General features: G+C 45.7%; 1 long non-coding RNA gene across 1 annotated transcript in view; it reads left to right on the top strand.

The window, feature by feature from the left end:
- The first annotated feature begins 11,802 nt into the window (after positions 1-11,802).
- LOC129145803 (uncharacterized) overlaps positions 11,803-18,437 on the top strand; it is a 49,868-nt gene continuing 43,233 nt past the window's right edge. The window contains exon 1 of the long non-coding RNA XR_008551879.1: positions 11,803-11,841. This is a non-coding gene — a long non-coding RNA (uncharacterized LOC129145803). The remainder of the gene's footprint in view (positions 11,842-18,437) is intronic.

Here is an 18,437-nt window from a genome sequence, read left to right as displayed (position 1 = left end):
GCACTCCCGGGGCTGGTTGTGAGCAGCCAGAGAGGCTGGCAAGGCGCGGGTGCTCAGAACCTAAGGAGGCTGCCTGGATGTCCCCCGGCACCGGGTTACCACGTGGGGAGCAGATTCCCGACAGCTTCTCCTTCCACCCTCCCGTCCTACCTTGGCCCTACTTTGTTCCCTCCCATGGTACCTCCTTTTGTTCGTCCTTCCTTTCTCCTTCTCCTCTAAGTGAAATGTGGCATAATTAATTGGGAAAAGAAAAAAAAATACCTTATAGTTGAGAAAAATCTCGTGTAGTCCGAGATAGTTCTGATATGATAAAATATTTATATTAATGTGTCATAAAAATTGATTTGCTCTTTTCTTGCCTGATATCATTAATGGGCAGACATGTCACATCTTAGTTCCTTGCCCTCCCCTCTCCTCTTCTCCCCCCTCCTTTGCCTTTCTCTTCTGCAATGTAGTTTCAAATGACTTTGAGGAAAGCATTTTCCATTAACAATCATCATAGCAAAATAATAATAATAATAGGTGATGTTTATTTTAGTGCTTACTATGCACCAGTCACGCTGCCAGCTCGTTTACATTTAGACTCACTTCATTCTCAGGTCACCCTAGCAGGAAAGTACTCTCATTATTTCCATTTGACAGAGGAAGAGACTGGGGCACACAGTGGTCACTGGTTCAAGTCTGTCCGTACTGACCACTCCTTCTGCCACCTCTCTGGCTGTGGGACTCCAGCCAGTAGCTCCCAAATAGAGACTGATGTCTCATGGCTTTGGACTGGGGAAAGTTCTAGCAGTCAAAACCTTTTTCAATGTGCAGTAAATAGAGATGCCAAGAACGCTGGATTTCTACAGCTCAGATGTGGTGGGTTTTCTAGCCAGGACTGGGTCTCTGGATCCACTTGCAGCAAGATTCCAGGTCTTGGCAATAAAGCTCTGGCTTTGAGCAGTGGTGGAGAGAGGAAGTGGGCGGCAGGGGGCTGGGGACAGCCTGTCCCTGCTAACCCAGCTCTGCATTTTAGGAAGATGACTTTGTAGTTCCCAGACGTTCGCTCCTGGCATCTTCCTTCTCTGCCTTGCAGCTTCAGCATCATGTCTTTCTAACCAGGATGCACATTGTCCTTCGCAGTTTTACAGAGCTGGGCACTGGGGGGTGAAGGGCCTGTGATGGGGCTCCCAGCCCACAGATTTTCCAAGGCCAACACACACACAGACACGCCTTCACAGACACGCACAAGATGCATACATTCACATACAGATATCACAGATACAGAGACAGACACACTCAGATGTAAACACACAAGGACACATACAGACACAAGACACATATACAGATAGACACATAGACACACACACAGATACACATTCACAGATGTATAGAGACACATGCAAATATATGTACAGACACCAAGACATACAGAGACACACACGGACCCATAAACAGGCACAGACACATACAGACGTACAGACACACAGAGACATACAATCACAGATTCAAAGACACACATATACAGAGACACATACAACCACACACAGACCCGTGCACAGATACACACAAAGACATACACAGACAGGCAGACACACACACACAGATACACACTGCCCTCTGCCCATCGGTCTCACTCAGTTTCTGCACCACAATACCTCAGCTTTGAACTTCAGGTAGTGACACACAAGAGGGGTCCAATAAATCCAATTGGATGAAAAGTACACAAGTGATTCAGTTCTTTTCTCCTTGTTCTGTCCTTGAGTATTTTGGTATTTGTTTGGCTTGCCCAGATGCGGCTGGATGCCCATGTTCATTGGGGATACAGGCCAAGCTCCTTAGTGTGGCTTGCGAGGTTCTTCGTGATGTCCTGCCAACTTCTTCTGCCTCATTCCCCACAATCCTCGGGTGGGTCTATCTTCACTTTCAGTGGTTTTTAATTTTTTCCATGTTGCAGAACTCCTTGAGAATCTGCTCAAAGTCACAGACCTACTTCTCTAATATATAAACAAAGTTCTGGAATAATTTCTGGGATGTCCTAGAGACCAGTCATGCATCTCCCAGGATCTCCAAGATCCAGGTAAAGGACCCTGCATTGTAGGGTCACAGAAACCCAGACTGGGGGGAGGGTGCCTTGCCTAGGCTCTTGAATGACAGAGTTGGAACTGAGACCCCTGCCTCTGTATCTCAAGTTGAGGACTTTCTTCCTCCCACCATTTTGTGTTGATGAATGAGCACCATGTAATTAGTTGATATGTTGAACAATTAAATCAGACACTCTCCTTAGCCTTCTTCATCCATCAAACCTTCAGCACTGGCAGCTGTGGCAGCTGCCTAAAATACCAGTGGTTTCTGGAGTACGGCAGTCCTCCTGGCAGTTTGGAATTTTCCTGATGATTATAAATGGGAATGATTACAGCAGAGTCCTGTTGGCTGTCCCTTGGAGTCCCTGCCACAGAACTGAAAAAAACTCATTCTCAAGCTTGCAAACTGGAATCAGAAGAGTACTCCAATCAGGCTGTCCCGGCCATTGCAACGTGCTGTGTTCAGAACTCTTGGGACAGGGAGGAACAGTTCACTTGCTTTCCAGTGCTTCATATGTCATGGAATGGCCCTGCCATTGTCCCAATTCCTGAAGCCAGAAACCAGGGCAGGACCTGGCATAGCCCTCTCCTCATCCTGTCTATTCAGTCACCAAGACTTGTCTCCTTTCACCAGGCAGCCAATCTTCCACTTCAGTCATCTTTGCTGCCACCTCTTTTCCAAACTCTATCACCATCGCCTGGAGCCTCAACCTCCCCTGGGTAGACGCTGACCTGCGGAGATATTAGCGAGTGGGTGCCTTTCTTTTCACTGTCACCATCCTCTGTCTGGGCCAGATATGTGATCGATTAGTCAGGATAGGCAACGCTATGCTGCTGTAACACACAACCAGTGCGTTCACACAAAAGCTTATTTTGCACCCATGCAAAGTTGGCTACTGTCTTTGTAGTAGCCAACTCTGGGGCAGATGTCCTTGTGATTAGTTGGCATTCCAGGTTGCTTTGCTCTTATGAATATTCCATATCAATGAAAGGAAACAAGCTTTTAGTTTGCTCAAGGAGGAGCGGAGAGAGGTAGAGAGAGAGAGAGAGAGAGAGAGAGAGAGAGAGAGATGAAGAGCAAGAAAGAGAGAGAGAATTGTTCAGCAGTTCTGAATTGCTTCCACCCAGAAGTGGCATATATCTATCTCTCCTGCTCCTCTTTCATTGGCCACAACAAATTTTAGGAGCACATCTAATTCAAAAGAGCATATGAGGGTCTCCCTGGTGGTGCCGCAGGTTGAGTGCTGTGCTGTGCAGCTGTTCGCAGCCTCTGCAGCACGGGTTTGATTCCCACATGGCGTGGCAGACCTCTCCTGTTGCCCCCACTGCTCCCCTCAGCAGTGCTTTTGGTCTGTCTGCCTGTTCTGCTCCCCGCTCTGTCTCTGGTGAATCCTTTCACCCTCCCGCGCCTCTGGCCTGTACCCCAGCTATTGTATAAATAAAAAATAAATCTTCAAAAAAAACCAAAAGTGCATATGAGCAATGGAAGAAGAGGCACTGGAAATATTGGTGAGTAGTACATGTGTTCAATCACTTCCCTCCGGGGAATGGGTGGCAGAATAGGAGCTGATAACAAGGGTGGTGATTTATTACCTCTGGGATTCACAGTATTGATCCGACTGTGGGACAGAAAGTTTCAGGGAATCAGTGTCAGCAAGACCCAGCTCCCTGACTCCCATCTCAGACTAGAGGCCAGGTTGGGAGAGAGGCTGAATCAAGTTTGGGGAGAAGAATTGAACACAAGTTGCTTAGTCCATCTTCTTGAGTGCTGAGGGCACCACTTTAAGTACAGGACCCAAGGGTCAAGGGGCATCTGGGACTTGGTGGCCCCCTGGGGTACTCTAATAACCAACAACCTTGGTCTCTTCTGTCTTCAAGGGCAAGATGAGCTAAAGGCCAAGGATGACCTTGAGGGGTATTGGGTAGAGGAAGGCTACTGGGGTTGTGTGTGGCACTGGAGAGGACAGGAATGTAGCCAGTTGGAGGGAGGGATGAAAGGAGGAAATGACAGAGGGAAGCCTGCTTCCAGAATGAGGGGGTCTGTTGAACAGTAAGGATCAAAAGAGGATTCAGGTGGAGGTCAGTGGAGAACAGAAGATGAGCTCGGGGACCAGAAGGGACTAATTACACCTACAGCAATTGGTGACCCCAGGCAGAGGCAGATAAATACTAAAAGGAGAAGCACCTACCCCACCAAAGCCATCCAGGTTGCTGTGTGCATGAATTCCTGGAGGGCAGCAGGGAGGAAGAGGCAAGGAGAGAGGTGAAGGATATCAACACCTGGGTGTATGTGAATAGCAAACTGCAGATTTGTCTGGAAGGACTGAGACCATTTCCTCCAGCAGCCCGAACAGAGGCTAGGTGTCAGAAACTTAACTAGGTCTCAGAAAATAAAGTTATTTTCTCTTTGGCCATCCATGTGTCTGTCTTAGGAAGCCAGCACTACTCAGACTGTTCTCTGCAGACACCTGACAGTCATGAAACAGTTAAAGGTCTGCAATGAGTTAAGTCAAGAAATCACAAGTAAGTGTTTAGAAACATCTGTAGTGATTTTATGTTGTGATGGCCAAGCAGATTTTTGTTGTATTTTACAAAAGCAAAGTTTCGTGATGGATTGGGGGAAATAATGGTCCTTCCCTATAATGTACTTGGAAAGCACTGTGCTGGGATCCTAAGGGACTTCTTTGTTCCATGCAGGTTCTCTCCTAATCTGTTTTCCTTAGTGGTCTTTCTAGAACACAAGTAGGATCCTACTATGCCTTGGTCTACAACCTTCCAGTGATTTTTCTCAAACTCTTTTGGAGAAAAACCAGTTTTTTTCTAATGGTCTATGAGGTTCTGTAGCATTTGCTCCCTGCTAGCTACCCTACTTCCTCCTCTTCTCCCTCTTCCCCCCACTTTTCTGTGCTTCCTGCCCAAGCGCCTTCTGACCTCAGGGCCTTAGCTTGTGCTACATCCTCCACTAGCCACGCTCTTCCCCCTGTCCTGGTGGACTTGACTCCAATCTGCCTTTGGATCAGAGTTCAAGATCTCCTCCTTAGAGAGGACTTTGCCACCCTCTGGGCTAGAGAGACCCCTGCTTCTTGCCTGGATACCATGTACATACTTCACTGTGTCTGTAAATAAGTTGTTGTAAGTAACTTGCCTGCCCTCAGAGTTCCAAGAAGCATCATTATCTCTTGGTTCACCACTCTATCACGGGTCTGGCCAACCTGTAGGTCCTAGTAAATAGTTATTGAATGAATGAATGAATGAATCGTAAATAGTTATCGAATGAATGAATGAATGAATGAGTGAGTGAGTGAGTGAATGCAATGTCCAGAGTGTAAGAAAGGCATCTGAGATTGAGAAGTGTGTCCTCTGGGAGCCAGGCTTTTTTTGTAAAACACTTCCTATGTCTCCTTCCCCGTCCTGAGCTCCTGCTGATAAATCATTTTATTGGCACAGCTGGACAGCAGAGGACAGAGTGAGTAATGGGAGTAGAGCACCATGTCGCGGACAAAGGCCCGAGTTGACATGGTAACAACAGGCAGACCGATGTGGCCCTGGCAATAGTCTGGCCCCTGGACACATCTCAGAACAGGCTCTGGGTCATTTTTCCTCTGTGCCGGGGAGCGTGAAAGCCCAGGGAGGGGCTGTGAGGAGGGAGCCAGCGGGAGCCCTGCTTCTCCTGCCGCGGGATGGGCTGGAAGCAGGCGGGGCCAGAGTGGCAGATACGGGCATGTGGGTGCCTTTCAATAGATATTTTCAATATCTCAAATATGTCAGATATATACGTAAATATATATTAGACTTTATATTGCACTATATTTTAAAATTGCAAAATATAACTCAGTGCTTTTAACACGAGTCGTCTGGGGCGGCCGTGTGCGGGGTGGTTGGGTGTGGGGGCTTAGCAATCTGGCTGCCTGGGTTCAAAATCTGCCTTGAGCCCCTCTCTCTACTGGGGAATATGGACAAGTCGTTTAATGCCTGTGCATGCTCCTCTCCTCATAGGCAAACTGGGGGTAGAGACGCCGCCTGTTTAGCAGGGGTGCTGTGAGGGGCACATGAGCTGAGGTGTGGCAGGCCCTTAGCACTTTGTAAACAGTAATATCTTTTATTTATTTTTTTTACATTTATTTTTATATATTGTTTACATCATTTTTCATTTTTGCACAATGTCCTGGTGTTTAAGACCAGCCAAGCAATTTAGAAGTGAATGAAAAAGCAGTGATGTCTCTATCCCCCAGGCCATTTCTCAGATAAAAGTCTTCGGGGCAGAGTCAGCCCAGGTGTTCAGCCCCCTGCAATCACATGCAGATCATGACTGGGAGGGGACGAGACCCACCAGGTGCCTGGGGTGCCCTGGTGAAGAATGTGCTTCCTGTCAGGTGCCAGCCCCGCATCCTGGGACCTTAAACTTGGTGCCACTTGCTCACCCTGGTAATGGAGCAACTTCTGCTTCTGATAATGGTGGACACAATAACTGGGACCAGCTCTCCCACTGGACCATAGAAAGATCCCCCATTAACAGTCTTTCAACACTGTTTTGTTAGAATGTTGATAAGAAAAAAAAATCGGGGAGGGGCGCTGTCTATATGAGTTGGCAGGTTCTCCCCAGTCTGTGTGGGTTTTCTCCAGACGCTCTGGATTCCAGCACATTCCAAAGAGGTGAGCATCAGGCTCCTTGGTGTGCCTCCCTGCAGGAGTGGGTGTGCGAGATGCAGCCTGAGACAGGGCGGAGGGGGGGGTGTCCTGTGCAGGCGGGTCCCACCTTGCACTCTGAGCAGCTGGGCTACGCCCTGCCACCTGCGACCCCCCATCAGCAGGCTGGAAAAGGAGTGAATGAATAAGCTTGATTGTTTAATATTAGAAATGTTTTGGTGTCTTCATTTGGGTGTTTGGTGATTTTGTGACCAGAAATCGGCCATAGGAACCTAACTCTTGTCTGTGTCCATTAGTCTGTGGTCAAATTAGTTTCCTTATATGTCATTAAGTTTGAAGTCCCGTGTATGCATAAATAAATAAATCTTAAAAAAAAGTGTTCATTCCCAGTTTCCAAGAATTTATCATTGATGGTAAGTGAGGACTTATGTCTAGGTATTTACACATACACACATACACATTTATGTAAATATACACACACTCTTGTGCATGCACACACACACATACAATACTTTAAGACATCAGAGAGCTAACAAGCAGTAAAAATTTGCCAGAATCTGGGGAGGCTGGAAGTTGAGGGAGATGAGGCCAACATCTGACAACTCTAGACGAAGGGCCTCTCGTGGTCATCTTAGCAGCCTCATAGGGCCGGGACACACAGGAGTGGGAGCTCAGGGTCTGCCTGGAGGAGGCAGCTTTGGCGAGCCTACCTCACTTTTTGTTGGGCTCCTTCAGGACTGCACCCTAGCAGTAAAGGTGACCTGGAAGCTAACAGGCTCTCGCAGGGACTGGGCTCAGCGTTGTTCACCTCAATCCCTCAATTTGTATTGAAGTGACCCCAGATTGCTAGTTAACCCCTTATCAGATATTTTCTCCCATTCAGTAATACATCTTCATTTTAATGATAATTTCTTTTGCTACCTAGTCACCGTTTTTGAGCTATGTGTGCGTATTTAAATTTATATATACATAATAAATATATATAAATTTAAACACATACACATATGTATATAGGTACACATGTATGTATGTACATATATGTATATATACACACATACACATAGATCATATACATTTATATATTTAAATAAATTTAAGTATTCTAAATACTTAAAATATTTATTTCTATAAAGTAACTTTCTCTTACATTGTTGCTTTCTCCCCTCAGGTGCGGTCCCTGTGGTTCTCCCACCACCAAAGCACCCACACACCATCACCATATTTTCTTGTGCCCTTCCTCACTCTGTTTTTAGCTTTCCTACTCCCTCTCCTCGTCCCCTCATGGGTGCCTCATATCTATGGTCACCTTTCAAGTTTGTCTTTATCCAATTCTTTGTTTGATTTCCTTATATTCCTCCTGTTAGTGAAGCCATGTGATATTTTTCCTTTTCCTTCTGACTTATTTCACTGAGCATAATCTCTTCCAGCTCCATCCGTGTTGCTGCACATGGTATCAGATTATCTTTTTTGATGCCTGAGTAGTTAGTATTCCCTTGTGTATTCGTGCCACATCTTCTTGATCTATTCATCTGTTTTGGGGTGTTTAGGTTGTTTCCATATCTTGGCTATCGTAAGTAGTCCAGCAATAAACACAGGAGGGCAGGTTTCCTTTTGAATTAGGTTTTTTGTGTCTTTCAGGTATGGAGGACCTACTGGGTGGATATCACCAAACAAAACAGTCTAAAATCTTTGTCTTCATGGCACTCACATCTAGTAGGAGACAACAATAAACAAAAGAAGTAAAATGTTTACTGTCTCAGGTGCTTATAATCACCACTGGGAAATGTGAACAGGGTCGGGAATGCTGTGATTTTATCTTATTGATAAGATAATATTTGAGTAATGATCTGAGGGAGGTGAGGGAGGGAGCCAGGAGGACATGGTGGGGAGATCACAGCTCCACTGTTTTGTTTTGTTATAACTGTATAGTTTAATTAAATATGACATGTCACAGATGAAATGCAAGTTAAAAGAGAGTTGTTTCTCTGAGCAATAAGTTAAATGCTTTGAAAAGACTTGAAAAGGTGAGTTGCAAAGAAATGCTGTCAACTTAGAGGACAAAAGCTAAGAGATTGGCAGAAAAATCCCACAAAAATTGGGAAGAGTGCAGCAGCATGCAGATTATTCCACAGTTTCCTTCTTTAAAATGCTGCCTGCTGAAGAAATTGGAACTAGATACCATAGCTCATATATTATAGCTTTGATTTATGCAAGAAAGAAAAAAGAGAAATCCATTAGGGTTCCTAGGTTCCAAAATAAGATCTTCTCCTTACCTCAAAAGTTTGGTGAACAAATGACATTGCTTATTTTGGGTTAAAGTAAACCAGTGAAGGTAGGAGTGCATTATGTTTTATGATTCTTCACGGTGGCTTTCTTTAATAACCTACCAGCTATGAGCTCTGATATTGGAAGCTGGCCAGTTTGCTGAAGAGCGGAAGACATCAATGAGAGGAAAGCTATTTTTCTGAAAAAAAAAAAAAAAAAAAAAAAAAAAAAAAAAAAAATCAATGTGTCTGACTGGCATTCCCCTTCTCTGCCTAAAGCCATTCTGCTCCTTTTTGGCGATCACTGAAGAAAACAGGGAGAGGGAAGGAGAGAGGGGATGCATTCAGGAGACCTAGTCCAGGCTCTGGTTGTGAGAACGTGGGCAGGACATGTGACTTCCCGGAGCCTTCCTTTCTCTATCTGTGACACGGTATAGCAATAGAGCCTGCCTCTCGGAACTTTTGTAAGGCCTAAAAGGATCAGGTGCCTTTCAGATGCAGAGTACATTGCCTGGCAGGTTGGAAGTACTAGCAAGTTTTAGGATTGCCATGCATTGCAACTCAAATAGCTAGAACTGCATAGAACCTGGAGTAGACGAAGTAAAGTCTGAAGGGAAGAGGACTCTATTTGGAGGAGCAGAATAAGCCCCAGAAGCAGAGGCTAACACAGTGGCCTCTGTGGTACATGGGATGGCAGTCTGGGGGATCTCAGAGTAGCAGATGGTGTCTAGCCAGCAGATCCTCATTTGGCACAGAGAAAGGGCAGCCAAAAACTCTGCTAAGCCCTGGCTAGGGCTGGAAGTTGATGAGCAGAAGGCCCAGGCTTTGTGGGTGACTCAGGAAGTTGGGGCTATCTCCAGAGTTACCATTTTGGATTTTGAGAGCTGGGTAGGACAGATGTCTTTATCATGTTGAGCACCTGGGTCTACTCCCTTTGTAGCTCCCTGTGTTCTGTGGTCTCCTAGGATGCCTTCTGGTTTCCCAAATTAGGTTCTATGGCATTCTTTGAGAAGCTAATGGATGTTCTGTGTGAAAAGTTTCCTATGCCACCTATAACTGCTACTCTAACTCCTATACTGTAACAATGATAATGGCCAATATTTTGAAGGTGTGGTGATCTTGAGTGCCTGGGAACCAAAGTATTTTCCAGTTTTTTCTCCTTAATTCTCTCAATGTGTCAATGAGATCGGTCCTATTATTATCACCCCATGTCATCATAATGAAATGGAACAGCAAGAAATGATGCTCAGAGGGATGAATTTGCCCAGTTATATCGCAAGGGAGTGGAAGAACAAGGATTTGAACCCAGGATTTGAACTTATTTTTTCTTTTTAAATTTTCATTTTTAATTTCCTAACACCGCCAGTCACCTTTGTATAGTTATTGCTCCCCCTATATAGTGGCCTTCCGCCAATTTTCCACCCACAAACCACCACCCTGGTCCCCCACACTTCCCTCCCCAGCTCTGATCACTCCAGCTCCTCCCTAGATAGATGATCAGCCCACGAGCCTTGTTCTTTTTCTGGAAACTTGTACTTTTCTGGGCAAGAACCCTGGGCTCCTGGACCGCAGTGGACCAGGCTGCTCAGATCCCCAGGAGCAGCTGGGAGGTAGGTAGCAAGCCAGAGCAGTTCTGGAACCACCTGAAGGGCAGGTGTAAGGTGTGATTCACCGGACTCCATGATTTTGAAGCTTGCTATGGAAAAGGAGACTGTCCTGTTTCCTGTAGACTTTGTGGTCTCTGGCTTCTGTGCCTTCTCACCCACACTGATTGTCCCATCCATTCAAATGACTGTCACATGATGCTGCTTCTGAGTCTTATAATTCTGGGCCTTGGGAACCCAGCTCCAGCCAGTGTCGGTGGGGAGGTTCCTGGTGTGGTCCAGCCTCCCTCCTTTTCTTTCGTGGTTTCCAGTCCTGCCCTAGGTCCCCAGTGACAGCTCCGATTCAGTTTCCTCCCCCAGCTGGAGAAGGAGGAAGCCTCACTCCCATCGCTCACATCTCTGGGCCAGGGGTTTATTGAACAAGGTTCCAGAAAAACTAGTTTTGACCTCAAGCTCTCTGTTCCTAACTTGTATTAGGTTTTTTTCCCTAAACCCTTATCTGACAATCAGGTGCATCCAATATCTCATGTGGGAATATTTTGCAGAGCAGAGATCTTTGTTTTGCAAACTCAGGAGAGTGATTTCAGGTAAATACATAGCAAGTCCACCCCCCTGTTGGGCTCTGATGTGCATTTGAGAGGACGACAGCTGTTCGTGTCTTCAGTGCCCACGCGCCCCCCTTCTCTAGTCAATCCAGAACGGCCATATAAAAGGTTCTGAAAGTCCTTCAGTAAAGACATTGCTTTACTTTTCTCTAACCCAGTTGTCCCACTTTATTTTTTCTCCAAACGCCCTTCTTTCCTTCCCATTTTCCTGCCGCTCACTTATTGACATCCACAGGAAGATTATTCCATGAAACCCTGTTTGAGTAATTCCTCATGTAAGGGAGGCATTTAAGGCTGTGTGTAATTTCTTCCCCAGATGGGGGGAAGCCCATTTCATCATACACCCCCTGCTGGTACTGAATAGGGCAAGAGTTCTTTCTTTACATAAAGGGCAACATAAAATAAACCCAGACATAGCCTGTAAAATCTTCTAGAAGATATTGTTCCTGGGATTAGCCACTTGGAATTTCACAACAGGGAGGGCTTTGGAGGGAAATGGCAAATCATGATTTATTGATGTACCCTAAAATTTTCAATGTGTCATAAAGGGAAACTTGACAAGAGGGAACCTCTTAAGAGTCTTGGATGACATTTGCTTGAAATTGGCTTATGGTATATTCATATCTCCTTTGCAGACCTGGTCCTAGATGACTATGTGAGTAATATCTTCCTTTTGAAAGCTTTTCATTCTTTATTTCATTTTCTTAGACCTTGGCAAGATTGCTTAGGGGACTATATTCATTTCTAATCCAGGGAAAAGAAAGCGTGTCTCTCCCTGAGACTCTAACCTCTGCAAACATGCAAGATAGTGAATGTCAAAGAGCTGTACAGACTTTTTTTTAAAAAAGATTTATTTATTTTTATACAAGAGCTGGGGTACAGGCCAGAGGCACGGGACAGTGAGAGGATTCATGAGAGACAGAGCGGGGAGCAGAAAAGGCAGAAGGACCGAAGTACACTGCTGAGGGGAGCAGCGGGCGCGACAGGAGAGGTCTGCTGTGCCATGTGGGTTGCTCCCTGGCCAGCCAGGAATTGAACCCACGCTGTAGAGGCTGCGGACAGCTTCACAGCGCTGCACTCAACCCGCTGTGCCATGGAGGAGGCCCTGTCCTGACTTTAAATAGCTGTCATTGTAAATATAAAACTGTAAGGCACATGAATAAAAACTCCTCGCACACGCCTGAAGGGAAAATAAGCTTGGAAAACTTTTGCAAGCACTTAAAAGATTTACAACCAGAACTGTGGCAGGTTCACTAACTGTTCACCAAATTAGTTTCCCTTCTTCATAGGTCAGACAGACTACAGTTCCAAAGCCTCCCTCAAAGTAGGTGTTACCATGTGACAGTTGGAGAAGGTGAACGGAATGTAAAGAGAAATGCTGTAGACCTTTTCCTGTGTGACCCCGAAAACCTCCCACCCACAAACCCTGCTCTTTTCTTGTTCATTTTTGTGCAATGTTTGATTTCTCCTCTCAGGCGTAGTCCCTGTAAAATTCCCACCACCAAGTCACCTGTGCACCATCACCACAGTCCCTTGTGCTCTTCCTCACACTGTTTTAACCCCTTTCCCTCCCCTGCTGAATGTCTCCAATTTATCTTGCCTGCTAGTTTTGTCTCTCCCCCATCCCTTATTAAATCTCTGATCTTTTCCATCCTGGCAACCTTGGAGGTCATTTGTCTTTGAAGATGGTGATGCCAAGAGGTAGAAAGATTCTGGTTCCTGAGTTACTGTTTCATCAGAGCTGCCCTGTCATCCAGAAACACTGCTTTGGAATATTCCAAGACTGATATGTAAACTTCTAGGACACTTGAGCTTTGGCACCTAGGGGGTTTGGGCGCTCTCCTGGCTGGAAGTCTGGAGGGGAGCTTGCACTTGATGGTGGCTGATTGTGGTGCCTGCAGAGAAAGAGCATTATGTAGTTGAAAGACCGTGAGCTGCAGAGCGAAGCAGACATGGGGGAAAGATTTGGGGTTACTTTGGGATTGCTTTTGGGATTACAGAATCACTTGACTCTGTGGCCTTGGGCAACTGTCTTCATCTCCCTCAACCTTTGTCTTTTCCTTTAGAAGATGGAAATAATATTTATCCTGCAGGCTTGTTTGGAAAGTTCAAGAAAATGCTTTTGTCACATCTGGGACAGTAATGGCTCGGAGAATACATCCTCATCCTCCTGTGTGACCCCGGAAACCCCCCACCCACAGTCCCTGCTCTTTTCTTGTTCATTTTTGTGCAATGTTTGATTTCTCCTTATGAAGCTTTGCAGGTTTCACAAACACTGATCCCACAGCAGGCAGAGGAGAGACACTGCAAGGCCGGGCAGGTGCCCACGTCTTCATCATTGCTCTACCCAAAATGACACCATCGGGTCACTCTTTGGTCTTCAGTAGAAGTTGTAAGTTGGTGGTGTGTGTTCCTCTTATACGCTGGACCTCTAGCCACCTGCCCTGCACCCCAGAGCTAGGTATCTGACAGCTGAAGTCAGCTATGCTCTAACATCAGCTGAAATTATTCAAAATAGTCCATCTTTAGTTTGCTTACCCTGCCTTGTCCATTCCTCCCAGGGAAAACTCAAGACTCTTGTCCACATTCTCTTTGCTCCCTTTTCCTCCCAACTGACCCTGGTGCTACCTCATGTGGCCCTGCGTGACATGTGTCCCTCTTTTGTCTCCTGATCTTTTGGCCTCTCCACACCCAAATAATAACATATCCTACATTTCCAAGCCCCCTGGGGTTTGGTAGTCGTCACAGCTTCTGTTGGGTGGCTCCTCTACCTATCACAGCTCTTGCCAGGCTCTCATCTCCCACTCCTTTCCTCGCCTCCTAAGACCTTCGTGGTGGTAACAGCTGCTGCCACTGCTGGTTCCTGGGTGCAGCCTCACCCCGTGAACCATTCCCATAATAAGGGTGTCTAGCACTATTACTGCCCACACATTGTCCTTTCATTCAATGGTCTTCAAATAGCTATTTGCATATGTCAATCAGGACCCTGGGGGAGGAGCACGTTGATGTTTCTAGAACGTTTTCATATCCATGATCTCTGAGCTTCGTCGTCGTTGTCAAGGGGGTAGGACCATCCTCATTTCATTGATGAGGAAACTGATGTTCTGGGAGGTGAGCCGACTTGTCCAAAGGCAGACTTTTGCCTTCAGACCTGCTACCCTCTCCACTTTATGTCACCGACTGGATCTGTCTTGTGTTCACTGCTGTACGTTCAGGGTTGGTGATCATGGAGCTGGTAATAGGTGAAGCTTTTCCTCAAACTCAGGCTGTCTGATGACCAAGGTCCAAGCTCATCCACATTAAGCTACACCACCTCCCTGGAGAAGAAGATCTGGCTCTCTAAGGGCCTAAAGCTAGGCCCTTTGTCCATGCTGACATAGGAAGTGATCAGTTCATACTCTTTGAATAGAATGAAACAGATGACCTGGAGCAAGATCTGGAGGAAATGTGACAGAAGGCAGGGAAGGCCTTTTCTAACAGAGTCTGGGTTTACCCTCAGCATAGTGCCTAGGACATAGTAGATGCTCAGTAAGTACTTGTTAAATGTTAAATGAGTGGGTAGGACCTTGGACATTGGCTTCCCTGGGGCATTGCTGCAATGACCTGTGACACTGGGTGTTTGATGTGGTGAGTCCTCAGATGGAAACTGTCAGGCATGTACCCCATCTGCACTCCAGATTAACCAGATCCTGCCTTTTTTCTGCATCTGTCTCCAGATTAGGGAACTTAGGCAAATCAAATGGTGCTAACTTGTCCCTGCCTGGCTTTCTGCCCACTCTGACGCCCACACCACGTTAAAATTAAATACTGGTTTGTAAATGTTATGTAGCTGGATCTGTGTGAAGCCAGCAGCTAGGGTCTAACAGGATTGAGTTCTGCAGCATGTGAGCTGCCCTAAGGGAGTGGAATCCCTAGGGTGGGGGCACCTCTATGTGCTTCTGCTTGTGAAGTTCAGAGTCAGGCAAGTCTCCATTAGCTGCAAATTCCCCAGGATCCTGAAAGAGTGATGGAGAGAAGGGTTCAACCTCATCTCATTATTTATTTTTGTTATAAAATGGACCTTTCTAAGGTAACATACATCAGGAGGCCTTCTCAGGGCTGCTTGGGTGACACTTCATATTTTGTCGAACAGATACTCCCTCAGTGCCAGCAGGCCCTCTGCCTGATTAATGACATCTCCTTCAACCTGGCTCTGTGTGCCTTTCATGTTTCCCTGGGTCCCCTGAGGAGCTGCCCTGCTGGCTTCTCACCATGGTGACAGCTGACACAGAGTGACTTCACTGCACATTTCAAGGTCACTCCCTCTTTGTGATTCCTCCCTCCACCACACACACACACACACACACACACACACACACACATGCTCAGCAGCAGCACCACTACCACCACCATGACGAAGAAAGTTTCATTTGAAACAGCTTCAAGATACAGCCTCCTGACTCAAAGACCCCTCCAGAGAGTGTCTACACACTAACTACTAAAAACACTCAGGTCATCTGGGATAACTGGCATGGGTGTGAGATGGTGTGAGAGGAAGACAGGACTGGATTCTCAGGCAAGAAGGGGGGACGATTAAGAGCATGGGTTCCCACATGCTTGGGTTTGCCCTTCTTATATTTATCACCTTGGTCTCTGAGTCTCAAGTCTCTCTTCTGCCCAAGGGGGATAATAGTACCAAGTCATAAAGTTACATTGAAGTTAAAAGAGAGGAAGAAGCAGTAGTGCTTTGCATATAGTAAGTGCTCAATAAATGTCAACTCTATAATCATTACTCGTAAAATAATAATGAAGCCATTTCTCCAAACATGAGGGCAGGTGAAGTGAGCTGTTACTGTACTCTTAAGTGGAAGACATGTTGGGGTGTTGCACTGGGCTCACTGTCTTGGAGCAAGAGTCATGACGGACCAGGTCAGGAGTCTGTTCAAGGAGTTGGGGGCTACAAGTGAGGGGTCACAACAGGAAAATAGAAGTCTTCTGAAGCTGTAACACAAAAAGACATCTGCATTACGGGAACCAAAGGGAATATGTTATACAGATAAGCAAAGAACAGAGCAGCCAAATTGAAATGGTGCAGTCACTCAGGGTAGTAGGAAGTTGCTACTCTTCCCAGTCAGGAGCAGAGAGAGGTGATGTGACCAGGAATAGGAGTCTCCCTTTGGATGCCGGAACCACAGAAAGACATCAGTGGAGCCGGATTTAATAGACATGATGCAGTTACTAGAGATGATTCCTGAGGCTGAGAAGAAAGGAGAGAAAGACCAACTCTCTTGCTGAGAGGTCACTTACCACCCTCCCATCTCAGCCTCTCACTGGACAAAGTCAACCAGCCACCAGCTCACAAAGGGTTCTGGGAAATGTAGTCCACAGAGGCCAGACCCTCTGATACAGACCTGAGAAGAAGGTGGCAGTTGGAGCTGAGGTCAGTTAGGTCCAGGATTTGCGCAGGGTTGAAACATAGTTCCTGGATACAATACTGGATTCCCAATTCAATTTGAATTCAGATAAACAATGACATTTTAAAGTGTAGGTGTCAAAACGAAACTATTATTTCAAAGTTATTATTCATTTTGACATACTGATACTAAAAAATTCATTGCTTATCTGAAATTCAAATTTCCCTGGGTATGCTGTATTTTCTTGGCTACATTTGGTCACTGTAGGTTGGAAGCAATTTTGGAACCAGAGCAAATTAGGACTCAGACCAAATTTGATCTGAAACCAAATTAGGTCTCAGACCAAGTTAGATGGTGGTAGGTTAGGAGATTGAAGACTGGAGAGATATCAAGCAGCCCGGTGAAATTCATCCAGTGGATTAATGCTGCCTACATTCATCTTAAGTGGATACGTTCAGTTATTCATTCAGTCATCTACCTGGTTATCCATTCTGTATCCTTCCTTCTACTATTTCATTCATTTCCTGCTTGATGAACACCTGCTCTGTGTCTGGCACTGTGATGGGCAGGGTGTATATCAGTGAAGACACAGTTTTCTTTCCTTGAGTAGCTTATATACCAGACAAGAATATAGATATTATACCACAAAGTGAAAAGCTATCTGTTACAGTATATTTATTTTTTATTTTCTTACATCATTGTTCATTTTTGTACAATATTTGATTTCTCCCCTCAGGTGTAATCCCCATAAATCTCCCATCACCACCTCATCCGTGAACCATCACCATAGTCCCTTGTGCTCTTCCCTCCCCTGTTTTGACCCTCTCTTTCCCCCATTTCTGCTGTATGTCTCAGATCTATAATTTGCCTTCTAGTTTTGTCTCTTTTTTTTTGTCTAACCCTTGTTCAATTTCTCTATATTCCTCCTATAAATGAAACCATCCACTATTTTTCTTTTTCTTTCTGACTTATTTCACTGAGCATAATCCCTTCCCATGCTGCTGCAAATGGCATCAGTTTATCTTTTTGACGGCTGAGTAGTATTCCATTGTTTATACACACTACACTGTTAGAATTTTAACCAGATCTCTGAATGGCTGCCTAGAAAGCCTGCACAGTCAAGGAAAGCTTTCTAGAAGGGGACTCATTCAAACTAAGGAGGAAGAGTCACAAGTGAAGGAGACTTGAAGGTGTGCATGCCTAAAAAAACAGAACAGCACACTCAAAATAGCGTCAGAGATTGGTGTATATTTGGGGGACTAGGATAATTTGGTCCAATGTAAGGAGCAAGGGGGAAAATATTAGAGATGAGGCTGACAATAAGTGGGGCCAGGGCTGCTGTGTGTGGTCAGGCACGTTGTACAGGATACAGTTCTATAGCATCACAGTCAAAGCAGAGTCTAGGGAGTGGAGTGCCTGAAACTTGTTCGAACACACTGGCAAAGCCATATGTGCACTCCTCATCCAGAAAATGCAGGAGCCAAGGAGCCATAGCAAGGAGTTTGGACATCACTTGGTAGAACCATGGAGTAGCATGACTAGATTTATATTTTAGAAAGAGCCTTTCTTTGCTCTGTGGAAAATGGATGATGGTAGGTCTGGAAGAGATTAGGATAGACCTGTGACGATACCTTTGTAGTCATCACTTTGAGCAAAGATGGTGGTCCAAACTGGACTTTCTGTTGAAGGGGAGATGTGTGGACAGACAGGAGGGAGCTTCAGGCAAGGAGAGGGATGCCATTTAGACACAGATTGGAAATGAGGCTCATGATCAAGGGAGATTCCACTTAAGTTTCTGGCTGGGAAAGTTGGGTGGATGGATAGTGGTGGTGTTCCCTGTGATGGCAAGCAGAGCTAC

This window comes from Talpa occidentalis, unplaced genomic scaffold (assembly GCF_014898055.3).
Source record: "Talpa occidentalis isolate TD23 unplaced genomic scaffold, MPIMG_talOcc4v2.1 talOcc4.14, whole genome shotgun sequence".
In the NCBI taxonomy this organism is placed as follows: Eukaryota; Metazoa; Chordata; class Mammalia; order Eulipotyphla; family Talpidae; genus Talpa; species Talpa occidentalis.
This window is presented reverse-complemented; position numbering and strand designations above follow the sequence as displayed.